Consider the following 26824-nt stretch of genomic DNA (forward strand, 5'->3'; position numbering starts at 1 on the left):
TCATAGCCTGAATAACCCAGGTTCGCGGCTCGGGAGGATAGGCCCGAAACTACACTATGTCCAGAACAGTTCTGATGAAACAGAGTATCTAAGGAGTCAGGTGTGACTTTGGCACATTTATAGAGAACCCCAGCGAAGCAGGAGATCCGTCGTAGTCTGAAGTTGAAGGAGACTTCGCCCGAGGCAGTAGTCTCCCAACAGCCAGTTAATGAGATAGGGGAACACTGACATCCAAGGGGCGCTGGTAAGACCAAATGAAAGCACAGTGAATTGAAAGTGCTCGTGGTCTACCTTGAACAATAGTTAACTCCTGTAAGCAGGTAGGTTGGACATGTGAAAATACGCATCCTGCAAGTCCAATGCTACCAGCCAGTCCCCTTGGTCAGAACCAAAGTGAGCATCTTGAATGTCTCCTTTTTGAGGAAGAGAGGATTGTCCGAAGGTCCAAAATGGTCCACAACCATTTGTTCTTTTTCGGTATCAGAAAATAGCAGGAGTAGCAACGACTGCCTACTTCTGAAATCGGAACCTTTTCTATAGCTCCCTTGCCCAGGAGAGCTGGAACTTGATCTCGGCGTAATACTAGATGATACTCCGCCAGCCAGTTTTGGGTTAGCAGTAAAGGAGGAGGAAATAAAGAAAGGGAAGAGAATAGCCTTTCTGAATGATCTGCCAGACCCATTTGTCCGATGTTATGGACCTCCAGCAGAGGAGATGGTGTTGAATTCTCCTTCCAAGTTGGGTAAGATTGCCTTGCAGAACCAAACTAGGAATGCTTGGAGGCCGTAGCTGCCGGGGGCTGGGTGGCAGACTACTCCTGGCTACCATCCCCAAGAGGTCGAAATGAACTGCGTCCTCGTCCTTGCACAACTTGGGGAGTTGGCGCAAGGCAGAGCCTGGGATATGGCGGACACAGTTGAAAACCTCTTCCATTGCCATGAAAGGGGCAAAAGCTAGACTGGCCACGAGGTGTAACCGAGAGGCCAGAGGATCTGGCGGTAGCACGAGATTCCTTAAAGCGCTACCCAGCTAGACAGTCCGATCTAAACCACACATGATGGTAAATTTTGCTGCATCTCTCCCATCCTTCACTGCCTGGGAGAGCACTGCCTGGTACTCCTCCAGGACCTTTGGCAGCAATTGCACAACCGTTTACCAAAGGGTGTTCGAGAAACAGCAGAAAAAGCATGCTATATTCACCAACTGCAATGCCAGGCTGGTAGAAAAAAAACAACTTCACAAGTGCGTCCAGCATCTTGGATTTCCTATCCAGGGGAGTGGAAGGGAATATGCCAGTGGACGTTGAAGCCTGAACCACCAAGCTCTCAGGGGGGAGGTGTTGACTGAGGAACCTTGGATTGACCGTTGCTGGGCAATGGCAGCGTGCAAATATCCTGTTCACAGGAGCCCCTGTGCTAGGCTTGGACCACATGCCTAGAAGGACATCTGTCAGTGCTTCATCAAAGGGCAAAAGGGGCTCAGACGAGAAAACCCCAAGCTTAAGCACCTTGGTCAAGTGATCAGCCCTGACCTGCACCAAGAGCAGCTCAAGACCAATGACCCCTGCTGCCCTCGTCCCCACCATGGCATAAGTTGCCCCCTCCTCCATAGCCGCACTAGATGCTGGTTTGCTCTTTCTACCTAGAGATGTGTCCAGTTCACTGGCTTCTCCAAGAACCTCATCCAAGTCCAATTGTTCGACAGGAACATCTAGCTGTTGTTCCAAAGGGTTTATGGACCCCTTCCAATCCTCACCCATGCCTGAAACCTCGTCAAAATACTAGAAAACAATAAGAGAGAGAGGGCAAGAGACACTCTGTCCCCCAGGTTAAATGTATCAAACAATACCCCACTGTAAGTGGAAAATTCCATCATAATTTATGGTAGTTCTCCCACACATATCTTTTAACCAGGTCTAACTGACCAGTGAATGCATTTTTTGTTTGGTACAGTTTCAGACATTTTTAAATCACACTTTTTCTTTTTCACATCATTGTCACACAACCCAGCTCCGCAGTAATCTGGCGTTGTAGCACACCAGGGAGGCATTCGGCTTCTCCTGGTGGGCCCGATGATGAAGCATGTCACCAACCAGGTTGGCGAGTGAGGGCTTCCCAAAAATCCCTAAAAGATTTCCAGTTTGTTGTTGGCAGGGAGTTTTTTACAGTCTTTGCCTCGGTGCTCACGCACAGATCCTTTTGTGCATGACACTCTCCTGTTTGTTTGATACACCTCGTCAAAGTATACATGCAACAATGTAGAACCTCTGGGCTTCGTCGGTGCTTGAGTCAACGTCGATCTGACTCCTAGTCATCGGGTATAAGAATGGGGCTGGCGCTGCCAGAGGCAACGACTTCGGGACGGACGCACAGGTAGGATGAGTTGGCACGACTGGTGTCAACCTTGATCCAGATTCTGATCCATGAGACACCGCTGGAGTCACTGGTGTAGAACCTGGTGGGTCCTCTTGCAACCCTGTGAGGCCTGAAGGCTCACTGGAGAGGTCAGCCCACTCAGAATTCCTTAACTTGAGCTGGGGTCGCTCCGGCTTCCGGAAATTGGAGGGAGTGCTGAATCGAATCTGGCTTGGACGCCGCGGAACTGTGCCTAGAGCTTTGATGCTCCTTACCGGTCTTGTCAATGGACAACCGACTAGGTGAAGCCGAAGTCTGTTTGGAATTTTATTAATGGCTCTTTTGAGTGTCCAGAGGACCTTGAGTGTGAAGAAGACTTGTGGCCCCTGGAGGGTCCCGCGACCTTCTCTTCCTCGGATGGGAGCAGAATCTTCGAGGACTTGCGCTCAACTACGTTAACTGCCGGGCGCAAGAAGCTTCAAAGATCGCACCCACAAGGCCTTCAGTGCCATTGCCTGGCAATCCGAGCATGACTGTCATAGTCGCGCTCAAGGCACCCCAAGCTGACGAGATGGAGGGCAGTTACTGACATGAAGCAGTGACAGGGGCCACCTGGCTTGAACCCTGCATGCCTAGAAGACATCTTCGAAACAAGAAAAAGTTTGTCGACAAAATGTTGAAAGTAATTTGACAAATAGAGTAAGAGGGGTGGCTCTTCTCCAGATCAACGCTTAACTGGCGCAGAAAGAAAAGAACTGATGCTCGTGCACCTAGGTGGCGTCTATATAGGTGACCTCAACGTCCTAACCGGCGCGGAGGCAGACATCACAAGGAGCTGAACGGAGCCCCCCACATGCGTGCATCGATACTGCTTTTCCAAAAGTTTCCAGATCACCTGGGAAATTTAAAGGTAAGGGATCTGCAGTTGGAAGTTTATCAGATGCATACAGATGCAGAACTTACTTGGAAAGAGATAGACTGCTGGTGTCAGAAGCTCTGCTCAGAAGACAGTTGCCGGTGAAATTAAAAGTGGGCACACAGAATACCAAGACTGAGTACTCTTAAATCCACCTCATTCCTGGAATCCACTACCATACACTCCCTGCCCCTGTAGCTCACTATTGGTGGTTCCTGCTTGTGAGAAGTTGGCCTGATATGTAGTGCTCACTATTCTAGTGATCACTGTGTATCATTCCAAACGACCCTTATTGATGATTGGTTGTAAGTCAACCGTTAGACCAGCTATCCTAGTAGCATGGACAAGAGCAGTCTTTTGGATAAACTCTAGAGGGCGTGTTAAGCCAGCTGTTATACCATCACATATACCCCTTGAACACCAAGTGAAAGGACACCACACAAGTTGTTATGAAAATAAAGTATATTTATTTAGAACACAACAGCCCTGGACTCTTTATGAGGACAGGGCGCTAAGCACAATACAAAGCTCTTAAAGAAATACTGAAAGTCGCACAATTTACACAAATGCCCGAGGGGCACGAAAAACCATATACTCTAAAAGTGGAATGCGAAATTACTAGCAGGTAACTACTACTCTAATAGGCTTAAGGATCGCTAGGACTGGACTACTGAACCTTCAGATTACTAGCAGGAGGCCTAGGGAGATCGGGTGCAGAGTGTGCACTCTCACGCGGGATGCGGGACAAAGTCTATGGATGCTAGATTTCATAAAGTTAGTGTTATCGGACGAATCCGACTAGATAGAGCTGAAACGAAAAAGGATCTGGACCTTTGGATAGTTAAGCTATGCTGGAGCACCGAAATGCTGAGTTTACCTAGCCCAGGGGCTGCGGATGCCTAGGTCTGAAAAGACGTCGGGAATCCTCGTTGCAGTCTATGGAGCCTGAAAGAAGAAGTTGCTGGCAGGTGACCAGTGATTAAGTGCGAAGTGATCCAAGCCTGGATCGAAGATGGAAGACACCTGTAAGCAGAGGGGACCAAGTTCTGAATCACTAGCCAGTGATTAAGTGGGCACCAGGATGGCACCGGACGAAGTCACCTCGACCAGGTGAGTGGGCGACGCTGGGCTCTGCAGTCTCACGGACCTGGAGGCGTTGTCGGTGACCAGGATGGAGGTGCGAGCTGTCCCACGATGGTATCTGCTGTCGACGTTGCTGGACCCAGGATTGGGGCAACAAGTCTTGGCAAATGCAAGCCCACGCGGTGGACTCAAAATGGCGTCTGGAGTGGACCAGGAGGGTCCGGGGTGCTCCTCTGTTGGAGGGGAGCAAGGGCCAGTCTGGAGCAACCAGACCAGCGGTGTTGTCGTCGTGGTGCGTCGACAAGAGGGCTACAAGCCAGCAGGCAAGTAGCCGGACAACGCGGTGAGCAGCAAAGAGCAGAAGGGCCCCACACAGATCTGGTGGATGCTGGGGGGCTAGACTTCGGTGCTGGAGCTGCTCAGGGTTAGGGCTTCTCAAACCCCAAAGCACTCACTCGAGGGTCCCTCGGTGGTCGTGCTGGATAAGAGCCGTGCAGTTCTGAAGATGGCCGGTCCCTCGAGGTCTCGTCACACCCACGGATCTCAGCTGAGCTGACGATGTAGGTAGAGGTCAGAGATGCCAGGGAAGCCGGGTCTCGTCGCGCTGGTCGGTCGGATTCCTGAGGAAGGACGTGCAGCAAACCGCAGTGTTCTTAGTTGGTGCCCGCAGATGCAGGGTGACTACTCCTTAGTCACAAAGGAGAAATCTTGAGAAGAAGTCTTGAGTTCCTTTCGTAGAAAGTAGTTTCAGGATTCAAAGATGATCTAATTTGGAAGTGTCCCCGCTCCCACCTTTATACTAAAGAAAGGGGCTGGTACGGGACTAGGTCCTGCCCATGGGTGGGACCAGGAAGGGGGGTGGTTACACCCCTCTCCCGTGCCGGACTTTCCCCAGCTCAGGGGCTGGTGTGCCCCTGGAACCGGTTCAAACTGGCAGATGCACAGTGAGCACCGGGGTGCCACTTGCAGTCACCTTCCTATTCAGCCCTGCCTACCTAGGATACACAAAACCCTGTCTGGGTCAGTGCTAGCACCGCCCCCGACAGGAAACCCTTTGTCCAAGCTCCCCTCGCTAGAAGGACTCCCAGCTGCAGAGGGTCAGACTTGTGTCTGTGGTAGCAGCATCCATTTTGTGATGCTGAGGCTCGAGTTAACTTTAACCGGGGTTCACAGTTACATACATGTCGTGTCCCTCTAGAAGGGTGGAATGCTAACCCCGTCGCCAGAATTGGCGAGAGGTTAGTATTCCAATTCGTATGACACCTTACTCGACATCTTTTGATAAAGCGATACCAAAGATAGCAAATAACCGCGAGGATTATAATGCACTTAAGAGTATATGGTACGCTTTATCATAGAACAGCTATTAGGACTTGGTTCCGCAAGCTGCAGACGGGCTCAGCTCATGCCAGAGCACCATCTCAGATGATTCCATGCACTCTGCCTTCAGGATTGTTAAGGCCTGCCATAGGAGTGACTGATAGGAATCCATGTGTCCATTTTAGGGTTAGATATAGGTATACTATATCTACAGCAAAGGGTGATTACACCACTTTGCCCCAGCTGTCGTGCAGCCAGTTGTGTCAGATTTAGATGGCCAGCCAGGGGTGGCATAATACATGCTGCAGCCCCTGGTAGGCCCTGGGTACACCTATGCCCTGAGTTACAGGGTCTGATAAGGTGGCCCAGTACCAATTGGTAAATGCACCTAAGGTACACGTGTCAATTTAGTGAGAGAACAGCAAGGCTGTGGGTCTGATTAGCAGGCCCACAGCCAGAGAAGTCGTAAACCAGTGAAGCAAAAAGCAAAAATCTGGGGTGATCATAGGATTGCAGACCCTACTCTCCTACACTGCTTTCTCAGTTTGTGGCAGTTTTTCTGTCCTTCAGCTTTGCATGTTTTCCCCTCTCTTGCTCCAGGAAATATCTGATGCGGAAAAATAAGTGCTGGTCCCCAACCCTAACTGTAGGTCCCCAAATATAAGTGCCAGTGGTCCCCACCGGCTCAAATTAAGCACTGTATGGATGGCACGCAGTTCATAGTCAGCTTCTCTACCATTCAATAATTTTAACGGGCCAGGCTTGCCTAAGAACTCTGTTTCGTGCTCTTACCACGTCTACCCTTATATATCCGCATAAAAGTTAAAATGCAATAGGTCTAAAACTGAGCTTCTCTTTTCAAAAACAATAGATGAGTAAAGGAAATCCTTACAGTTGGGCACAATTGATGGGAACTTCTCCAACCCCTTTCAAGGCGGCACACAATCAGAGTATACCACTATTGAAGAATGTCCTCCTCTAACATCGACACAGTTCACAATGCTCGTTGGCTTTAGTACAATCTGGCCTTGATTACAGTAATTCCTGTTACTTGGCTCACTCAGATAGACTAATCAGCAGATAACGGGTATAAAAAAAAAACAGCAGCACGTCACAATATAAGCACTCATCGACAAGACCATATCGAAACCTTTTCTTACCATTTCAACTGGCTGCCCATCAATGAAAGATCTTTTTCAAAGCTTTAGTAATTGTGCCCCATGCCATTCACTGCAACGCCCCCTATTTTGTTACCTCTAAATTCCATTTCCATTACCCTCAATGTTCCTTTCATTGAACAGGCCAGTTTGTTAGCTATTTCCATAACCTGGTCAGTACAGTTTGGGGATAGAGAATTCTCTGTAGTCAATGCCAGGGAATGGAATAACCCCCCAATCTCTTTGCATTCCATTCCCTTATTACATTTTTCGTAAAAAACAAAACCCTCTTTTTTACTAAATTTTTTTAACCTGTGATTATTTTAGGCACCTCATATCCCACTACAGCACCAAGAAACAAACTCTACAAATAGCGCAAGTTTTAACAAGGGTACTTCATGGTAGAGGTGACAAGAATAACAGTGTCCAAAATGACCTCCTCATAAGTCTTCCTCACCACATGAATAACAAAGTGAGCTTCAGCTCCACACCAGAACCCTCCAAAGCAAAAAAAAGTTAGCCTCCCACCCCTTCTCAAAATGGCCCACCCATAACACCCTTGCACTCTATAAGAGGCATGGTGGCACAACCCGTCAGCCTCCGTTTTGGTTCTGGGCGCTTGAACTCTCCAGTTGCGCTTCTCAGGTGAGTGGTTCCTGCTGTAGCAGGAGCGTGGGTCAAGGGTTAGTGGTCCTGCTCTAGCGGACCCGTGGGACCTTCATTCCCCTGGTGTCCTGCAGGCCGGTTAGGCTTTGCCTTAGTGGGACAAGGGTTTACAGGGGGGCGGCAGGGGCTCTGCCTGGTGGCTCCTTCTGACCTCTGTCCATGTGGCCCCTGGTTTTGGTTTAGCCTGCACTCTATGGGCAGGGGTAGGGGCATTGGGGGTGTGTGACCAGACGGGAGTAGTGCCTGTGATTGTGGAGGGCCGGCTTCGATGTTGTGGTAGTGGGTTTATGTCTCAGCTGGATGCTCATCTCCCAGTGTTGGTGGGCACATCTATTCGTCTCCCATTCCTTTTGTGGGCTACTGGTGCTCGTTCTCCCTCCCTGGGGTAGTGCTCTGTTCCCTTCATGGTTGGGACCGTGCTATCGGCATTGGGGTTGGGTGGGGGTCCCGGCAGACCTTTATCCAGTCTGCGGCCGCGCCCCCGGTTTTCTGTTGTGTTGCTTCGGGTCCGGCCTCCTCAGTGCTCATTGGCTTACCTTTTGGTTCCCAGCCTGGCGCTGGCTTGTTCCTCAGACCTCTGCTGCAAAAGTGTCTCCAGTGGCAGTTTTCCTGGTCTGGCATCCGTGGGGTTGGGGTCCCGCGCAGCTGCTTCTCTCCCCATCTCGGGGTTGGCGGCCGCCTCGCTCGGTCCTCGAGTTGAGGCTCTACCTCGGCAGTTCTTCCTGCAGCCGTGTGGTGCATTTCAGAGGTCGGGTCTTGGGTCAAATTCACAGGATCATGCTGTTTTTCGTCCGTGGGTGTACAGCTTGTAAATTGCACTTTGTCTGTTGTGAGATGCCATGCCTTCTGGGTTTTTTCTTTCTGTGGCCTTTAGTAGGAACGTGTTGGTGTGCTGTCCCCTTACATACGCGTGGCTTTTTTGTGGTTTCCTTTGGCCTGGGTGCTATAGCTCCTTGGTGGGTCTCGTGCCCCTGGGGCGCAGGCTCGCGCTGGCCTAGGGTTCAGCTCCTGTGAATGATAGGTCTTGCGCAAGCACTTGGTTGTGCTGGTTTACAGCTGGCTGTGCTGTGTGCATGTTCTGTTGGACTGTCAGGGTAGTTGAGTGGTCTACTGCGCCGGACTCAGGGGGACTTGCTCTTCATTATACCTCCCTGTGGAGGCGTTGGTTCTGTCCCCTCTTCTGCTGGGTTTCCGTCGCATGTTGCGGCGGTAAGTCAGGTTTTGTCTAGCGGCTGTCTTGGGGTCCTGGGTGTCGCTGTGGCTTGGTGGTTCCGGTCTCTGCCTCTTACTCCAATGGGAAGGTGTACACATCCTGGTGTTTCAGGGGTTGTGCTTTCTCAGTCGTTCAGGGACGCGTCCTTCCTGTCAAGTGCAGATAGGTCTTTGCTTTCCCCCAGCTAGAGCTGGTTTTGTCGCCCTACTTCGGTGCATGGTATGACTGTTTGGTGCCCAGTTCTGTGCTCTTCGTGGCACAGCATTGGTCCCTTTCGGGTCGTTCGTTCTTCTTTGGTTGCCTTTAGCGGGTTCTGTTGGGTTGACATTCGATCTTCGAGCGATGGCTGTGTGTTTTGCTATTCAGGTCCGTCCTGTTGGTAGCACGTATGTTAACCATTTGCCCTTTGAGTTGGAGGTGTCTCGCGGGGCCGAGGCTTCGGGTTGTTTTGTCGTGTTGTCCCCGACTCCTCCTCCCCTTCCAGGATTGCGGTCCTTCCGTCCTGTCTCCTCCTGTTCCCGCCTGCTCTCTGTTTTTGTGCGGGGGCTGGCCTGGTTGGTCCCTGGTGAGGCGTCCGCCTGGGGACTCCGGGGCCTGTTGTCTGCTGCGGGTCTGGGTGGCGCCTGTTCGTCCTCCTCTGGGCTGCTTCAGTGGTCGCCGTGTGGGCTTTTTGCTTTGGCTTCTGGGGGCTTGCTTTTTCCGGTCCAGGGCAACGGTCTTGGCGCCCCCTCCTCTGGCTCCGTGTGCTGCTCCTACACCGCCTTCCTGGTTGTGCTTCTCCTCGCTTCCTTGGGGGTCTCTACTCTTGCCCCGGTGGCTTCCTCCCGCCCTGTTTTTCGGTGGTCTTCTAAGGTGCTGGGGTTCGCCCCTTTGGCTTTTTGGCGCGGTTGAGTTTTCCTGGCCGGAGTCGCTTTTGTTCTGGTTTCGGTCTGTGTCCCCGGTGTTGGCTCGGACTCCATTCTTGTCTGGATTCCCAGCTTGGCGCTTTCTCTGGTCCTTTTTCCTTATGTGGGTTAGGGGCTGTAGGAGAGTAGGGTCTGCAATCCTATGATCACCCTAGATTTTTGCTTTTGCTTCACTGGTTTACGACTTCTCTGGCTGTGGGCCTGCTAATCAGACCCACAGCCTTGCTGTTCTCTCACTAAATTGACACGTGTACCTTAGGTGCATTAACCAATTCGTACTGAGCCAACTTATCAGACCCTGTAACTCAGGGCATAGGTGTACTCAGGGCCTACCAGGGGCTGCAGCATGTATTATGCCACCCCTGGCTGGCCATCTAAATCTGACACAACTGGCTGCACGACAGCTGGGGCAAAGTGGTGTAATCACCTTTTGCTGTAGATATAGTATACCTATATCTAACCCTAAAATAGACACATATATTCCTATCACTCCTTAGCAATCCTGAAGGCAGAGTGCTTGGAATTATGTGAGATGGTGCTCTGGCATGAGCTGAGCCCGTCTGCAGCTTGCGGAACCAAGTCCTAATAGCTGTTCTATGATAACGCGTACCATATACTCTTAAGTGCATTATAATCCTCGCGGTTATTTGCTATCTTTGGTATCGCTTTATCAAAACATGTCGAGTAAGGTGTCATACGAATTGGAATACTAACCCCTCGCCAATTCTGGCGACGGGGTTAGCATTCCATCCTTCTAGAGGGACACGACATGTATGTAACTGTGAACCCCGGTTAAAGTTAACTCGAGCCTCAGCATCACAATATGGATGCTGCCACCACAGACAAGTCTGACCCCCTGCAGCTGGGAGTCCTTCCAGCGAGGGGAGCTTGGACAAAGGGTTTCCTGTCAGGGGCGGTGCTAGCACCATCCCAGACAGGGTTTTGTGTATCCTAGGTAGGCAGGGCTGAATAGGAAGGTGATTGCAAGTGGCACCCCGGTGCTCACTGTGTATCTGCCAGTTTGAACCAGTTCCAGGGGCACACCAGCGTTGTCCGGCTACTTGCCTGCAGGCTTGTAGCCCTCTTGACGACGAACTACGACATTTCCACCGCTGGTCTGGTTGCTCCAGACTGGCCCTTGCTCCCCTCCCACAGAGGAGCACCCCGGACTCTCCTGGTCCACTCCAGACGCCATTTTGAGTCCACCGCGTGGGCTTGCATTTGCCAAGAGTTTTTGCCCCAATCCTGGGTCCAGCGACGTCGACAGCAGATACCATCGTGGGACAGCTCGCACCTCCATCCTGGTCGCCGACAACGCCTCCTGGTCCAAGAGACTGCAGAGCCCAGCGTCGCCCACTCACTTGGTCGAGGTGACTTCGTCCGGTGCCATCCTTATGCCCATCTAATCACTGGCTAGTGATTCAGAACTTGGTCCCCTCTGCTTACAGGTATCCATCATCACCGATCCAGGCTTGGATCACATCGAACTTCATCACTGGTCGCCTGCCAGCAACTTCTTCTTTCAGGCTCCATAGACTGCAACTAGGATTCCCGACGTCTTTTCAGCCCTATGCAGCCGCAGCCCCTGGGCTAGGTAACCTGAGCATTTCGGTGCTCCAGCATAGCTTAACTATCTAAGTGTCCAGATCCTTTTTCGTTTCAGCTCTACCTAGTCGGATTCGTCCGATAACACTAAATTCTTTGTCCCGCATCCCGCGTGAGAGTGCACACTCTGCACCCGATCTCCCTAGGCCTCCTGCTCGTAATCTGAAGGTTCAGTAGTCCAGTCCTAGCGATCCTAAAGCCTTTGAGACTAGTTACGTACCTGCTAGTATTTCGCATTCCACTTTTGTAGTATATGGTTTTCCGTGCCCCTCGGGCATTTGTGTAAATTGTGCGACTTTCAGAAATTCTTTAAGAGCTTTGTATTGTGCTTAGCGCCCTGTCCTCATAAAGAGTCCAGGGCTGTTGTGTTCTAAATAAATATACTTTTATTTTCATAACAACTTGTGTGGTGTCCTTTCACTTGGTGTTCAAGGGGTATATGTGATGGTATAACAGCTTGATTAACACACCCTCTAGAGTTTAGGCTAAAGACTGCTCTTGTCCATGCTACTAGGATAGCTGGTCTAAAAGGTTGACTTACAACCAATCATCAATAAGGGTCGTTTGGACTGATACATAGTGATCACTAGAATAGTGAGCACTGCATATCAGGCCAACTTCTCACAGGGGCTTGTTGGCCAGGCCGGGCCTTTTTGCCTTGTTGGTGGTGCTCGTCTGGGTGCTTCTGCCTTGGTTTCTGCTATGGCAGTTTTTGGTCCTTGGAGCGGTTGCTCTTTAGGTCCTTTTTGTGCTTTGGGGGCACGGGCTCGAGCATGGCAAGGGTTTGTGCCCTGCTGCTTTCTGCTTTTTCCGGGGTGGTATTGGTTCGTTTGGGACTTTTCTTTGTCCAGGGGTGCCGGACTGCCCCGGTTCTCCATCCCCAGGCTGGACTCTGCGCTTCCTATGGGAATTTTATGTCCTCTTCTTCGTCCCTGGTTTTCGGGTGCTGAGGCCTGCTGGCTCAGCTTTGTCCCCTGGAGGTCTGGACAGTGCTCGGGCTCGTTTCGCCCAGCTCTTCTATCTTTCACGCCTTGGGAATGTTCTGCCTGTGGCCTTACCTACTTGTGCGCTCTTGTTCCTGTCGGCTCTGTTGTTCGGCTGGGTTGGGCCTGTTCGTTGGTTGTATAAATGCCCTTCTGGGTGTTTGCTTCGGCAGCTCCTTTGCTGCTTGTGGTCCCTTGTGGGGCCGGTGTACATGGCCACTGCGCGGAGCGGTCTCGCTCGTTCAGGGTGCGTTCCCCTTCCTTCCGGGTTCTTTGGGCATTCTTCTGCGTGGTGGCCCCTGGTGGGTGTTCACATTCCTATCTGGACATGGCCTCGCGCCTGGTCCCTTCTGTTCTTCGGCCTCCGTGGGATGCCTTGTGTATTTCCGCTTTTCCCTGTTGGCCAGTTAGGTTCCCTTGGTGGCCAGGTCGCTTCGGTGTCGTTTGTGACCTCATGATCCCGTTTTGCCTTGTGCCTGTCTGGGTTCTCTCTGTGGTTTTGCGGTCCCTTCCGGGGGGTCCTTGGTGCGGCTGGGGTCCTTGTCCCGCTTGTTTCTCTCCTTTCTGGTGGGGTTTTGGTGGTCTACTTTTCATTGTTCAGTTGGAGTTACCCCTGACCGTTCTTGCGGCTGTGCCATGTTCCTTTGCTGGGGTACCTGCTGTGTGGTGTCCGGGAGGGGTCCCGGGGTCTTCTCGCTGCGGCGGTTCCTGCCGGTCTGGTTCCTCTGCTTCTTCCCTCCATTGCTGCCGGCCTGGAGGGTTTTGTCTCCTTCTTCCCCTCTGGTCGTTGATTTTAGGGTGGTTCAGCTCTCTCGCGGTTGGTGGTCCACAACGTTCTCCATCTCTTTGTTGCTGTGGCCTCTTTTTTTATGTCACTGTGGTGGGGGTGCTCTTTGTTCTTCGGGTTCAGAGTCTGGGCTTTTTTGCTTCCATCTTGCTTTGGTATGTCCGTTGGTCGTTCTTGCTGTCTTGGTCTGGCTTCCTGCTTCTGTTCTGAGGACTCTTTGCTGTTGCTTTGGCTCAGTGTGGTTTCAGCCTGCTCCTTCTCTGTCCACATTCGGCTGTTATTTTGGGTTTGCTCTGGCCGGCCTACGAGTCTCGGAGCTTCAGGTTTCGGCCCTTCTGGTGTTTCTCTGTCCCGGGCTGGTTCTTCCTGCTCGTGGTTGCCTCTCTTGAGTGGTTCCTCCACTGATCTGTGTTTCGGGGTTTGCCCTGCTTCGTTGGCATCCCCTCATGGTCCGTTAGTTTCTTGTGTGTTTCCATGAATCCGATGGCTTGGGTATGTGCTCACTTTGCTATTCATGTGGCAAGGAAGACTTACAAGGAGGTAATGCCCCGATTATTTACAGGTAATCTTCATAACTCCAAGTATAGACTTCCTCGCCACAAGAGTTCCCATCCCTCCCTCCCTGTCCGGCTATCGGCTTCATGTTTCTGCTTGGTAGTTTCAGGCTGATGGGTTGGGCAAGCCCGCCTCCCTTAGAGGTCAAGGATGTTATGGGTCGGCCATATTGGGAAGGGATGGGAGACTAACTTTTTTTGCTTTGGAGGGTTCTGGTGTGGAGCTGAAACTCAATCGTGGTAATGAAGTTTACCTGTAAGTAATCAAGCCATTTTTAGACTTCTGAAAAATATTTACGTGAACCTTTACGATTCCAGTGTTAAGAAGGTGGACGAGGCCATAAAGCTTTACTTTAATGCACAATCTAATTCCTTTGTTCGAAAACCCATGAGATTTCCTGACCTAGCACACTGCTATCTTAAACAAGCCACTAAGCGGTTATAATTTTGAATTTATCGGGCTTATGCAGTGCGTGCAGATTTTACTGTAGCTTTCCCCCCACATTTTTATTGCAGACTTCCAACGAAAAGTCCCCAAAAAACACACAAACCCCAAAAAACAGCCCCTCTCCGCAAAGCTTTCCCATTTCGTCCCTAAATACATAGCAATATGTGACCTTCCCGTGTACACTGTAGTGCATGTTTAGTCACAATGTGAGTCATGAAACCACCAAACACACGAAAGGGTACCCCGTGATATTCAGGGCTGCCATATCTTATACCACTTTTTTGAGACTTAATACTGTATCCTAATCATTGTTTTGTACTTGGTGTATTTTAAATGGGGCACTAAATTGTTTTATTTTTTTTTTAGCTTAAATTATTGTAATCACTGATTAATACAATAAAACTTATTTGAAAAAGAAAAAATCTGTGATCTTACAACAGTACAGCTCCTAAATGAGAGCTGGATGTCTGACTGGACTGAGCATTCTTTTTAGGACATTCAGCTATAAACAAATTATACCGCAAAGAAATTAAAAAAGACCTGGCAAAGGCACCTTTAGAACTTCCTGCTATTTTGATGGAAAATCTAAAATGAATAATTGTTGCAAAAGGAAAAAAAGTTGACTACTTGTAATCCTAGTTCTCCGTCAAGGGTAATCTCTCTAAATCCAGAAACAGTTTGAATATCCTTGTACATGTGTGGAATCCTTGGAATAACAGTGACAATCAATTAAAGCCAGCATTTTTTACTACAGCTCATTTTTCAGGTTAACCGCTTCGCCGCGGAGCACATTTCCCCCGGGGAGCGGGCGAATTCCACACGTGTGCAGATTGGACGGCCCCTGGACGTAAATGTAAATTTACAGGAATTTATATATCGCAAATCACCAACCGGTCTCTAAGCGCTTGCTTAGGGAATCCGTCCTGGTATTCCCCTGTGAGATAACCCCAGCAGGGTATCCGCAAGGTGAAAGCCAGGCCTCCCGCCGCGAGGGGCTGTTGTGGAGATTAAGCAAGCTATTGCCCAGAGTCGCAGTGTGAACCCGTGAATTGAGTAGGCACCGGAGCGAGAATTGTCGAGTCCATGGACATTTTAGGACTCAAGACCCCGCCGAGCCGGGAATTGAACCCTGGTCCCGGGCTAACCTCTGCTTCCAGGTCTGCCTCCTCTAACCAGTGAGCCACACTTCTCCACGAAGTCCGACGCTTACGCCCTCCGTGACGTCGGGCCGGCCGGGGGCCGTCCTACGCATGGAAGAGGTTAAAGAGTAGACCCAAGTTGCCAATGCTAACGCATTCTACATTTCGCTGAAAACACTAATTAGCTACCCCTTTTTTAAGCCCCTAAACTATGGAAAAAGAACTTTCAACTAGGCTGAGCACATACAGTGACAAATTAAGACAATGTACATTTAATATTCCAGAGCTACGGAATCATCACATCATGCAGTTATTACCATTTTTCATATCAGACCACTAATAATGGCCAATACATTTAACAACAATACACAGGTAGTAGTGATCCCTTAAAGGGAAAATAAATGCACCTTCAATATACACAAAGTAGTAAATGATTAATTTTGTGTGAAAAGTCAAAAAAACATATGTTTTCCATACACGGGTGCTAGCTCAACCTCAAACATCAACCACCTAAATGTGTTATTAGCACAAACCAATGTGCACCAAGTTGTACGAAAAACTGAGGCTCTGTCAGCACTCCAATAAGTCAAATATTGATCCCTGAGCAGTAGAGATCAAACTTCTGAGAATCTTCAATTATGATCCCTATGCTAAGGGCGAACAAGGCACAAAAACATTGATCAAAATCAGATATCCAGACAGAACATTACTCTTGCTGTTCAGCAGTCTTTCTTCATATTGTGAAAAAAGTTTCTTTAAAACATTCCCAGCACACGGTAGCAGACACGTGTTTCCTCTTTTGCTAAGACTTTTTCAAGGCATAAGCATCAGAATCAATCCGGCAAGTGCCGAAAGCAGTGAGTGTCCGATCTTGCGTACCAAAATATGTAAAAGAGCCTAAGTCCGGAGATAAATATAACCAGCTCGATTCCCAGTATCCAAAAAAGAAGTCTTCAGCACGATCCTACTATCCGGAAGTGGATCTGGTGGGTCACAATGTTTCTTAGAGCTGCATGTATGCACCTCTCGGGCCCATAGAAAGGATCACCATTGTGTCTCTAAGTCCTGAAAGCACAGCCTGTTCCCATAAAACCACTCTTCCACATCCGACTTCCCACATTAGCCTGGTTCAAACAAATTGGTGAACCATCAGTCACGAAGAAAACCAGTTACTTACCTGTAACTTTGGTTCCCCGGTATTGGTAACTTTCATAGATTCCCATGCTTTGTATCATTCCCCGTCGTCGGAATGGGAGCCACGGTAAATAAAAAATACCATAGTAGTAAGCACAAAGTGAAACAAGCACTGGCATTGCCAATAGGTTTCGCATTTGGAAAGTTGGAGCTATTGGTTTTGTAAATGACATTTTATATTGATATATCGTTATTGGCATTGTCAATAACAATATATAAATATAAAATGTCATTTACAAAACCAATAGCTCCAACTTTCCAAATGCGAAACCTATTGGCAACGCCAGTGCTTGTTTAGGAGAGTTGAGCTTTTAAGAGACAAACTGTTATGTGAATCTGATGTCTCTATTTTATGTACTTTACGTTGTTAATGGGTAGATTACATTAATACAATATTTTCTCTATAGGGTCTTTAATGTTATGTTATGTTATGTTAGTGCTATTTGTATTGCGCACGGCTGCTCCAGCTTAATGTGACGTTTTCATTTCTCTGAGTTGATTAATTTTTTTCTATCTTTCAGAAACAATAATTAAAAAATCTTGATTGAAATTTCCTTTCAAAAGCAAATCAATATTATTTTGATCCGTTGTCACAGGGCCCCTAAAAGGATTGGGGCCCATAGACCGTGCCTACTTTGCATATTTGCTAGTTCTGCACTGTCGGCAAGCCCTGACTCAGCAGACCGTCCATTGATGGCGACGTGCCACTGACGGTTGCTGTGGCCGACTCAGGGCAGCGTCCCAAAGAACACCCGACCCGAGGAGCTACAGATTCAAGAGATTTTTTTTTAAATGCAGTAACTTGTCGAGAAATAACTTCCTGGGGTTTCAACCTTTCTTTTATAAATTGTAGCTAGTCAGTGCCATGGCACTACGGTTTTCCTGGATGACAGGCGACCTGCACTTCTCTCAGCGTGAACAATTTCTAATTCCACTGTTGCCCAACGCGCTGCGCTCTGACGCTGTTTGTCGAGGGCTCCTATTGAATTAACGGCCCTGGAGCGAGGCCCTGTGGCCACAGCCAGTCAGCGATGCGGTGTTCGGTGTACGCCAATTCTCTAAGATGCCCGCAACGTAGGAGAAGTAGACCTACTTCCATACATTATTCGCGGATCTATAATGTAGAGCGGAACCATGCTATGTCTAAGATCACTAACCACAGACATTATTACCGAAGAATAATTGTAAACGCGGTATTGACCTCGAAAGGATAAGCAGCCGAGTAGTCCCCTCCAGGCAGAGAGGTTGCCTAAACGGATTGTGAGAACGGGTGGCGGGAAATGGGGTCAGTGCCTGGCAGAGATGTACCGCACCAGGCGCTATACCCGTCCTTGGGCTTGTAAACGATGAACAGCTGGCAGAAAGGCAGCACTGAAGGTCGAGAGGGCACAAGAGAGCTATGTCCACGAAGCCAACTGGTTATCCAATCACAATGCAAAGATCTGCATAAAATACTCATATCGTGCAGTAACAAAATTGTGGTCACTAACACAGCAGACATAATACGTTTCATGTGCAAGAATACAAAGTACAAAACGTGTGTCCTGCTGACATTGGTGTATACTGCACACTTGATGACACGCCGAGGCCATGCTCTTTGCACCAGTTAGGGGCAGGGGTGCAGTCACATACAGCGCCTCGAAAGGAGAGGGAGTGGCGACATGCTGCGCATAAAGCGCCTCGAAAGGAAGGGGGCACAAAAAAGACCTGCTGACACATGCAGCGCCTCAGAAGGAAGGCGAGAGCAGGAGAGAGAGGGGTGAAAGGAAGGAGAGAGGAAGAGGAAGAGAGGGGCAGTCACATACAGTGCCTCGAAAGGAGAGGGAGCAGCGACATGCTGCGCATAAAGCGCCTCGAAAGGAAGGGGGCACAAGAAAGTGACCTGCTGACACATGCAGCGCCTCAGAAGGAAGGCGAGAGCAGGAGAGAGAGGGGTGGAAAGAAAGCTGGTGACCACAGACAGAAAGTGGTGTAAGAGTGCTGTACGGGTCAGCACAACGGACTGTAGGGGGTGTTTGAATTCTCCACTGGTTAGCACAGGCTGCACAAACTGCGGGGCTACCACCGAGGCTGATGAACGCCGGCTAAAAGGGTGAAGCACAGTAAACTCTGTGTGCATCACGTACTGTAGTGTTTGTAAGAGTGTTGATATGCTAGCAAATGGCCGGAGGGAAGCCGGATGGGGGCGGGGGAGCCTGGTGGGGGGTGGGCGGGAATGCGAGGGAGGGGAGGAGAATTGTGGCAGGCGGATTAGGGAGATGCGCGTGCTTGTGTGGTCACGTGACCCGCTTTTGTGGTCACGTGACTCACATGCACTGTGAAAAAACCGCATTGGTTTGACGAGTCGATGGAGCACTTGAATTCTCGCCTATTACATTCGCAAGTGAATGATAATAGGCGAAACCTAAAAATAGGCCTAGGCCTCATCTCATTTTGTAGCTTATCCACCTCTTTTTGTAAAAGAGACCAAATTACTGCAATAGCCAATCAGAGCAGCCTCACCCCATAGAACCTTCCTGAGAGAGATTTTCGTAGCCGTTGTGAACAGCAACATCATTGAACAATAAGGCTGAGCTTTCCCAGGGGAGGAGGGTGGGCGCATGGGAATCTATGAAAGTTACCAATACTGGGGAACCAAAGTTACAGGTATTGGAACTTTCATAGATTCCCATGCTTTGTATCAGAATAGCTAGCAGTAAAGAGAAAGCATATTTTGTCATTTGTATATCTGTAAATGTCATACATAATCCTGATAAGAAAAACAGATACACATTGGCATTACAAAGCAGAACAAACACAAGTAATACAAAATATGCAATACAGGAAGGCGGGATCGAAAGGAAAGGTCACCGACTTATTGAAAAAGATTCCTCAAGACCGCTTGGCCCACTGCCGCATCCTCTTGCACAGAAGAATCCAAGCAGTAGTGGCGAGTGAAGGTGTGGACACTGCTCCACGTCGCCGCTCTACATATGTCCTTGATCGGGACACCAGAGAATAGAGCCACCGATGAAGCCATTGACCTCGTAGAATAAGCACAAACTGCTAGCTGAAGTGGCTTGCCCGCTTCTCGATGGCAAAACTGGATTGCACTTGATATCCAGCGGGAAATGCAGGGTTTAGAAATTGGACAACCCTTTCGCGGAGCACTGTATGAAACAAAAAGCTGGGAAGACTTCCTGAACAGTTTCGTCCGCTCCAAGTAGAATTTGAGACATCTATGAATGTCCAAAGAATGTAACGCCCTCTCTGCTGGCGTGGAGGGCCGCAGGAAGAAAGACTTTAAGATCACCGGCTCATTCAGATGAAATTCTGAGGGGACCTTTGGAATAAATTTAGGATTTGTCCGCAGGATGAGAACATCATTCTTGAATTGTAGAAAGGGTTCCTCAATTGTGAATGCCTGGAGCTCACTAACTCTTCTTGCCGATGTCAGGGCTAAGAGAAGAGCCAGTTTCCATGATACAAACTTCATATCGGCCCTGTGAATAGGCTCAAACGGAGCCTTCATCAGATGTGACAGGACAAAATTAAGATGCCAGGCTGGTGGTGGAGGCCGGACTGGAGGAAAAACCCTGAATAAGCCCTTCAGGAACTGTTCAACAATCCTCGCCGACCAAAGGGAAGGACCTGATGATGATCGTCTAAATCTAGAAATGGCCGCCAGATGTACCTTCACAGAAGAATGAGCCAATCCAGATTTTGCAGGAGAAAGGATGCAAGGCAAGAGTTGGTGCGGTGCAGAAGTATATGGATGTAGACCTTGTCTCTACCACCAAAGGCAGAACCTCTTCCACTTCGCCCGATAGGTTTTATTCGTACTCGGCGCTCGGGCCTGGGCTAAAATGTCTCTACATTCTCCTGGAAGATTCAAACCCTGGAACTCTCTGAACTCAGGAGCCATGCTGTCAATTGGAGTGACTTCAGATCCGGATGCAGAACCTGCCCGTGAGCCATTGTTAATAGTGATGGAACAGGCCCCAGAAGAATTGGTTGATCTTGAGAGAGAAGAAGAAGTTCTGTGTACCAAAACTGCCTGGTCCATTTTGGTGCAATCAAAATCATTCTGCACGGCTCCGCCTTGAGCTTGCGGATCAATCTCGGGATCAGCGGAATTGGTGGAAAGGCGTAAACAAATGCGCTGTACCAGGATATCGATAGCGCATTCCCCAAGGATCCCTGATGGTGATCCCTGCTTGCGTAGCACTGGCATTTGGCGTTCTGACGAGTTGCAAACAGATCGATGGTTGGGGACCCCCCAACGTGAAAACAGTTCCTCCAGAACGGTCTGATCCAATTCCCATTCGTGGCTGATCGTCTTTTGGCGACTCAGATTGTCCGCTGTGGCATTGAGTGTGCCTGCAAGATGTTCCCCTGAAAGAGTGATATTGTGTTGGATCGCCCAATTCCAAAGTCTCTGTTGGATCGCCCAATTCCAAAGTCTCTGTGCTTCCTTCGAAAGGGTGCAGGATCTCGTCCCGCCCTGCTTGTTTATGTAGTGCATGGCCGTGGTGTTGTCTGTACGAACCAGCACTGAACGGTTGCAGATCCTTGGAAGGAAAGCCTGTAAGGCTAGACGGATGGCCATAAGTTCCAGCAGATTGATGTGGAACTTGCCTTGGACTGTGCTCCAATGACCACTGACTTTCAGTTCTTGGAGGACCGCTCCCCACCCCTCCATGGAAGCATCTGTTGTCAACACCATGGGAGATGGTGGAAGTTGGAATGGCAAACCTCCTGAAAGATTCTCTTTTAGCAACCACCAGCTGCTTGCTTTTCGCATTCCCCGTGTGATCATGATCTTGTCGAAGGACGCTGTCACCTGACGCCATTGCTTGTCCAGCTGTTCCTGCAGTGAACGAATTCGAATCCTGCAGTGCGGTATCAATGGTATGCAGGAAGATATCAATCCGAGAAGCGATTTGTATTGACGGACTGACAGACTTACTGTTTGCAGGAGGCGAGCTGAGAGAATCAGTTTGGTCTGGCGCTCTTCCGAAGGGAAAGCCATGCAGCAATCCGTGTACAGGATAATACCCAAAAACTTTGCTGTTTTGGAGGGGCACAAAATCGATTTCTCCTTGTTGAGCCGAAGGCCCAGCTGCTCGAACAGTGGACTGCAGCTCGTGACTGCCCTGGACGCTTCTTGGAACGAAGGAGCCTTTACCAGCCAATCGTCCAGATATGGGAAGACTTCGAAAGACTGTTTCTTGAGAAAAGCTGCCACAGGAGCCAGTACCTTTGTAAAGATCCTCGGTGCGGACCGGAGAACAAAAGGTAGTACCCAAGAAAGAGCCACCTGGCCGCTATTGTCTCTTAGAATCGTCTCTCCTCTGTTGACCCTGACGTCCTTTCGGCGGCTGGCGAGAGAAAGACCCAACAGATTCTGCCTCTGCGAATATTGGGGTTTGTATGACTGACCAGGTTGAGAGTAAGAAGAGTAGCGTTGCGGATTGCCGCCTCTGTAGGATGAGAAACCTCTTCCTCTTGCCCCCTTAAAAGGAACTTTGCGGTATTATAATGTTCCCAAGGATTTAGCCGTGTCCGTATCTTTCTTTATGCCCTGTAGGGCGTCATCCACGTGTTTCCCGAATAACATCTCTTCGTCATAAGGTAGGTCCAGAATTTTGTTCTGTACTTCTTGTCTAAACAACGTGGCTCGCAGCCAACCCTGGCGTCTTAAAACAGCCGAGCCTGCTAGCACTCAGAAGGCCATAGTTGTTATATCCATAGCGCAGTCGATTACCTCCGAAGAGGCGCGCTCCCCTTCCATCAAGATTTTCCTGACCTCCTCCTTAGACCCATCTTGAAGTTCTTCCACAAACGGAGAGAGGTCACACCACATCTGGCGATCATATCTCCCCAGAATTGCCAGAGCATTAGCCGCTCTAACGAGGAGACTGGCCATTGCGGAGAATCTTTTTCCTACATTGTCCAGACGCCTCCCCTCAGGTGGTGTCGTTAGCGGTGTAGATGGATTCTTGGATCTACTCTGTGCGGCCTGGGAGATAACAGAGTCTTGTTTTGGTTGACCTGTAAGGCATGCGGGGCTGCCCTCCGGCGCCTTATATTTTTTCTCCAGTCTGGGAAGCACTGGGAGGACCTGGCTGGATTTTGCATAGACTTTATTCCCTCTGACCAAACATGCTCAATGATGGGGATTGAACGAACTGACTTCCGGAATGGTTCTTTGAAGTCGTATAAAAAACAGATTGAACTGTAGTAATATGAAGACCAAATCTCTTGGACGCTCGTTCCATTAGGTTGTGAAAACCTCCAATATCTGCTGGAGGAGAGGTTGGGGTATCAGGCCCTGTTAAATCTGGATCCTGAAGGCCATCCTGATTCCAGTCCACATTCTGATCTTGGTCAGGATCCCCCTGCTGATCCACATCTGATGAGGCATCATCATCATCATCATCCCGAGTGGCAACCACCTCCTGAGGATGTTCTACGGGCTCTGGGTCATGCACCCTTAAGGGCAAAGAGGCGTCTGCCACTGTTTGCTGTACTAGAGGCAGAGGTGTGGGAGGACGTATTTGTTGAACCTCCTGTTGAGCAGGAAACCGCCTCCGATAGTCCTGTAACATTAATTGCAGGTCTGAGATGAGTGAGGACGGCATCGCTACCATCTCCTGTTGAGACCCTCGTGGAGATCTCTGCGAATGATCATGCATGCAAGGCCTCTCTCTTGCTGGTCATAACAGTCTTGCGGAGCATAGTGGTGTTGCTCCGTCTCGCCTTCTTCAGAACTGACCTCCTGTAATTTGACTTGCAAGTCAGATGGGCTATAAGCTGGCCCATAATTGCTATCATTTTCCTCCTCAGAGTCGTCATCAAGTAATAAGGAAGGAGGCAACAGCGTAAACCGTTGTGGAGATGTCATTTCTGGAGTTATACGCCTCTTCGTTTGAGAAATGCATAAGCGCCGACGAAGAGACTGTGCTCGTCGTCGAAGGCTGAGTCGTCGACGGTGAGATGGCTTTCGTCGACAATGGTTGGATCGTTGACGGAGTCGACGACGAGCTCGTCGTCACAATCATGGTAGCAGTCGTCGTCGTCGTCATCGCCGTCGACGCTACTCTCGTTGTCATCGTCGTTGACGTAGAAAATGTCAGCTTCGTCGACGACTAACAGGAATCAGGCGTCTTAAACTTCGACGACGGTGCAGATGCAGTCGACGTAGCCATCGTCGACGAACCCGTCGACGAGGCCATTTTCAAAGACAAGTCTTTTTTGACAGGAATCGTCGACGTACCTGTAGTTTTCACCGTCGACGGACGCGGTTTCTTGTCAGAAGCAATGTCCTGAGGCGAAGATGAAGGCTTTTTCACCCCTCTTTCTATCTCTGAAGTTGGTGAAGTCACAGAGATGATTTTCTTAGCCTTCTTTGTAGGTTGCAACTCCTCAGGCTGTCCCTGCCTCTCCTTTTCACCGTGGTGAGGAGATTTTAGGGAAGCAGGCCTATCAGACATATCAGAGGTCCCAGGCAAGGCCTTCACATGGGGCTCATTAGATGTTGAAGGGGAAGGCCTACCCCTCTTCTTTGATCTTCTTGATGACACAGCAGAAGAGTCCTCACTGTCCGAAGACAGAACTTCCTTGCGATCCTTCATCTTTTGCAACCAAGTCAGCAGGCGGCCTTCTCTGTCCCTCAAGGTCTTAGTGGAGAAGGGCCTGCAAATCTTGCAGTCAGTGGCCTTATGGTCTGGGTATAAGCAGTATAAGCAGTCTTCGTGTTTGTCTTCAACAAACAGCCTCTTTTTTGAGCAGGTAGCACAGGCTCTAAAAAGTGCTTTCTTCTCCTTGTCAGACATGACGAAAAAACAGGCAAAAAGTAGTAGATAAGTACTCAGAAGTGAAGAAAAATGAGCAGAGCTCAATGGAGACTCCCTTGCACAACGTGCGGTAGAAAATCTGAGGCTCTCTCAGGAAGGTTCTATGGGGTGAGGCTGCTCTGATTGGCTATTGCAGGAATTTGGTCTCTTTAAATAAATTTAAAAAAAAGGTGGATAAGCTACAAAATGAGATGAGGCCTAGGCCTATTTTTTCACTTTGTGCTTACTACTATGGTATTTTTTATTTACCGAGGCTCCCATTCAGACGACGGGGAATGATACAAAGCATGGGAATCTATGAAAGTTCAAATACTGGGGCAATCTCCTATAAGTGATCCGTCACCTCATATACACTCAACTCTTTTACTGTCCTTTCTTGAGCTTTCCATCTATCACGGTCGTCGATAAGCAACCATAATACGTTGCACCCATACGAGTTGAGGTGTAACCGCCGATCCGCGTGTTCTCATTACCACTAATAATGGCCACATCGGTTGCAACATATGTTCTTGTTTAGTGAGAAGACTTCTATAATGATTTGGCTAAACTTTGCCCCAGTTTGCTAAAGAAAGGCAACTCCTCCATCCTGTAGTGGCTAATTTCTTATTTTGAATTTGAGGCAAAGTTGTATTCCACAACAGCCATCAATGGCAATGGAGTGGACTTAATGGTGGTACAAGCTATGGAAATGGGGCATTCTATCACTCTTGCTGAGAGCTATTTAAATTCTTCATACTGATACATGGGCGCAAATAAATTTAGGTCTGAACTCTGGTCTCATCAATCAATTTATCAGGGTAATTATAAGCGCAATACTTACCCGGGAGGCACTCAAGGAGCAGGGAGGGAGTGGGTGCGGGGGGAGCAGCTCCGGTCAGTCAAAGAGCCAGGTCTTGAGGGTCTTCCTGAAAATGTGTAGGGTGAGGGTGCATCTGATGTTGGTCGGCAGCCCGTTCCAGGTCTAGGCTGCGTTGTAAGAGAAGGTTCTTCCACCAATTCTTGCTTTACGGATGCGTGGGGGTTCAGCAAGGTCTGGGGATCGGAGGTTCCTCTTGGGTACGTGAAAGAAGATTCGGTCGTTGAGGTATTGGGGTCCAGTGTTGTGGAGGCATTTGTAGGTGTGGGTGAGTATCTTGAAAGGTACTCTTTTCTCAATGGGAAACCAGTGGAGGTTACGCAGGTGCTGGGTGATGGGCTTGTATCGAGGGATGTCGAGACGAGTCTGGCTGCAGTGTTTTGTATGGTTTGGAGTTTGCTGAGAAGAGACTAGTTGATCCTGGCGTAGAGGGAGTTTCCGTAGTCCAGTCTGCTGATTATGAGTGTGTGGGTGATGGTCTTCCTTGATTCAGGGGGGTTCCATTTGAAGGTCTTTTGGAGGATGCAGAGGGTGTTGAAGCAGGGGGAGGTGACTGTGTTGACCTCTTGGGTCATGGAGAGAGTGGAGTCTAGTACGATGCAGAGGTTTTGGGTGTGGTCCTTTTGCCTTCAATTCAAACGATCGCTAACTCCTATGTTCATGTGTTACACCAGTCTTTTTAGGGCAACATCTTAGATAGGGAGATACGTGAGCCAATGTCTCAAGATTGAATCCCGCAAAGCTTCCTTCTCCCGGCCAAAGTCCTGACTGGCTTCACATCAAAGGAACCATCACGCGATATGGAAGGAAGCTTTGCTTTCGTAATTCCGGATATATTTTTAAATATTTGACACTTGACAAAAAAACCTCTAACTGTAGTAAGAGAAAGAAAAATAAACCATTTTCCAAGCAGCCATTAGTAAAAAGACAAAGGGCATTTGTCCTCTATCTTTGAACAGGAAGCAAATGTGTCAAGAAAAGACAAGATTTAAAGCCATCTTTATTGCTCCTTCACTTTCTGAATGAACAGAACACCTGTTCCTTTCCAGGTTATATGCACTGGCCAGAATGGACCATTGGGTGCTAAAAATAGCTCAACCTTATAAAATCTGGCTCTCCATTGCGAGTAGATCGTCGAGGCCTGTGAAAGAGCAGGTGGAGGACTCAAACTACACAGGTCAAACTCAAGGTGGCAGTGGTAGAAGCAGACTCGCGTATTAAGGCCCTGCAGGAGGAAGTTGAAGATCAAGCATTTCGCTCTCGCCTCAATAAAGGGAGGATCATGGGCTTACCGGAACACACAGATGGGCCTGGTACGGAGCTCTTCCTCAAGGAGTGGCTCGCACAGGCTGCGTGGGGAGGTTAGCCATCTTTCTTCAGGACCAGTGGCTGCACAAGGGTGTGCACTTGCTACTGTGCACCCATCCCTGTGTCAAATCAACTGCAAACATATGGTTAAACTCTCAGCGTTATCGGAGGATACCGGGAACATACCAGGTGCCAGAAGCAGGCGTTCGGTCTTGGCATAAGTGTGACTACAGACTAGGATCCATGGGGGTAGGAACTAACTACTTCCCATAATATAAATGTGTTTTCTTCCAGACAACGATGAGAGTTTAACCGTAAGTTTACGGTTGATTTGACACAGGGATGGGTGCACATTAGCGAGTGCACACCCTTGTGCCACCACTGATCCTGAAGAAAGCCTCACAATTTTGCACGCAGAGGCTGAAACATGTAGACCTGCCCTTGTCACTTAATACACTTGTGAATGTCAATGGCCAATTAAACCAGACAGGACATCCC

The 26824-nt window shown here is 49.1% G+C and overlaps 1 protein-coding gene across 1 annotated transcript in view; it reads right to left on the minus strand.

Annotated features, from left to right (window-relative positions):
• The window catches only part of NEMP1 (nuclear envelope integral membrane protein 1), a 613931-nt gene that overhangs the window by 13001 nt on the left and 574106 nt on the right, over positions 1 to 26824 (minus strand). The window lies entirely within an intron of this gene.

Source organism: Lissotriton vulgaris, chromosome 1_1 (genome assembly GCF_964263255.1).
Source record: "Lissotriton vulgaris chromosome 1_1, aLisVul1.2, whole genome shotgun sequence".
Lineage (NCBI taxonomy): Eukaryota > Metazoa > Chordata > Amphibia > Caudata > Salamandridae > Lissotriton > Lissotriton vulgaris.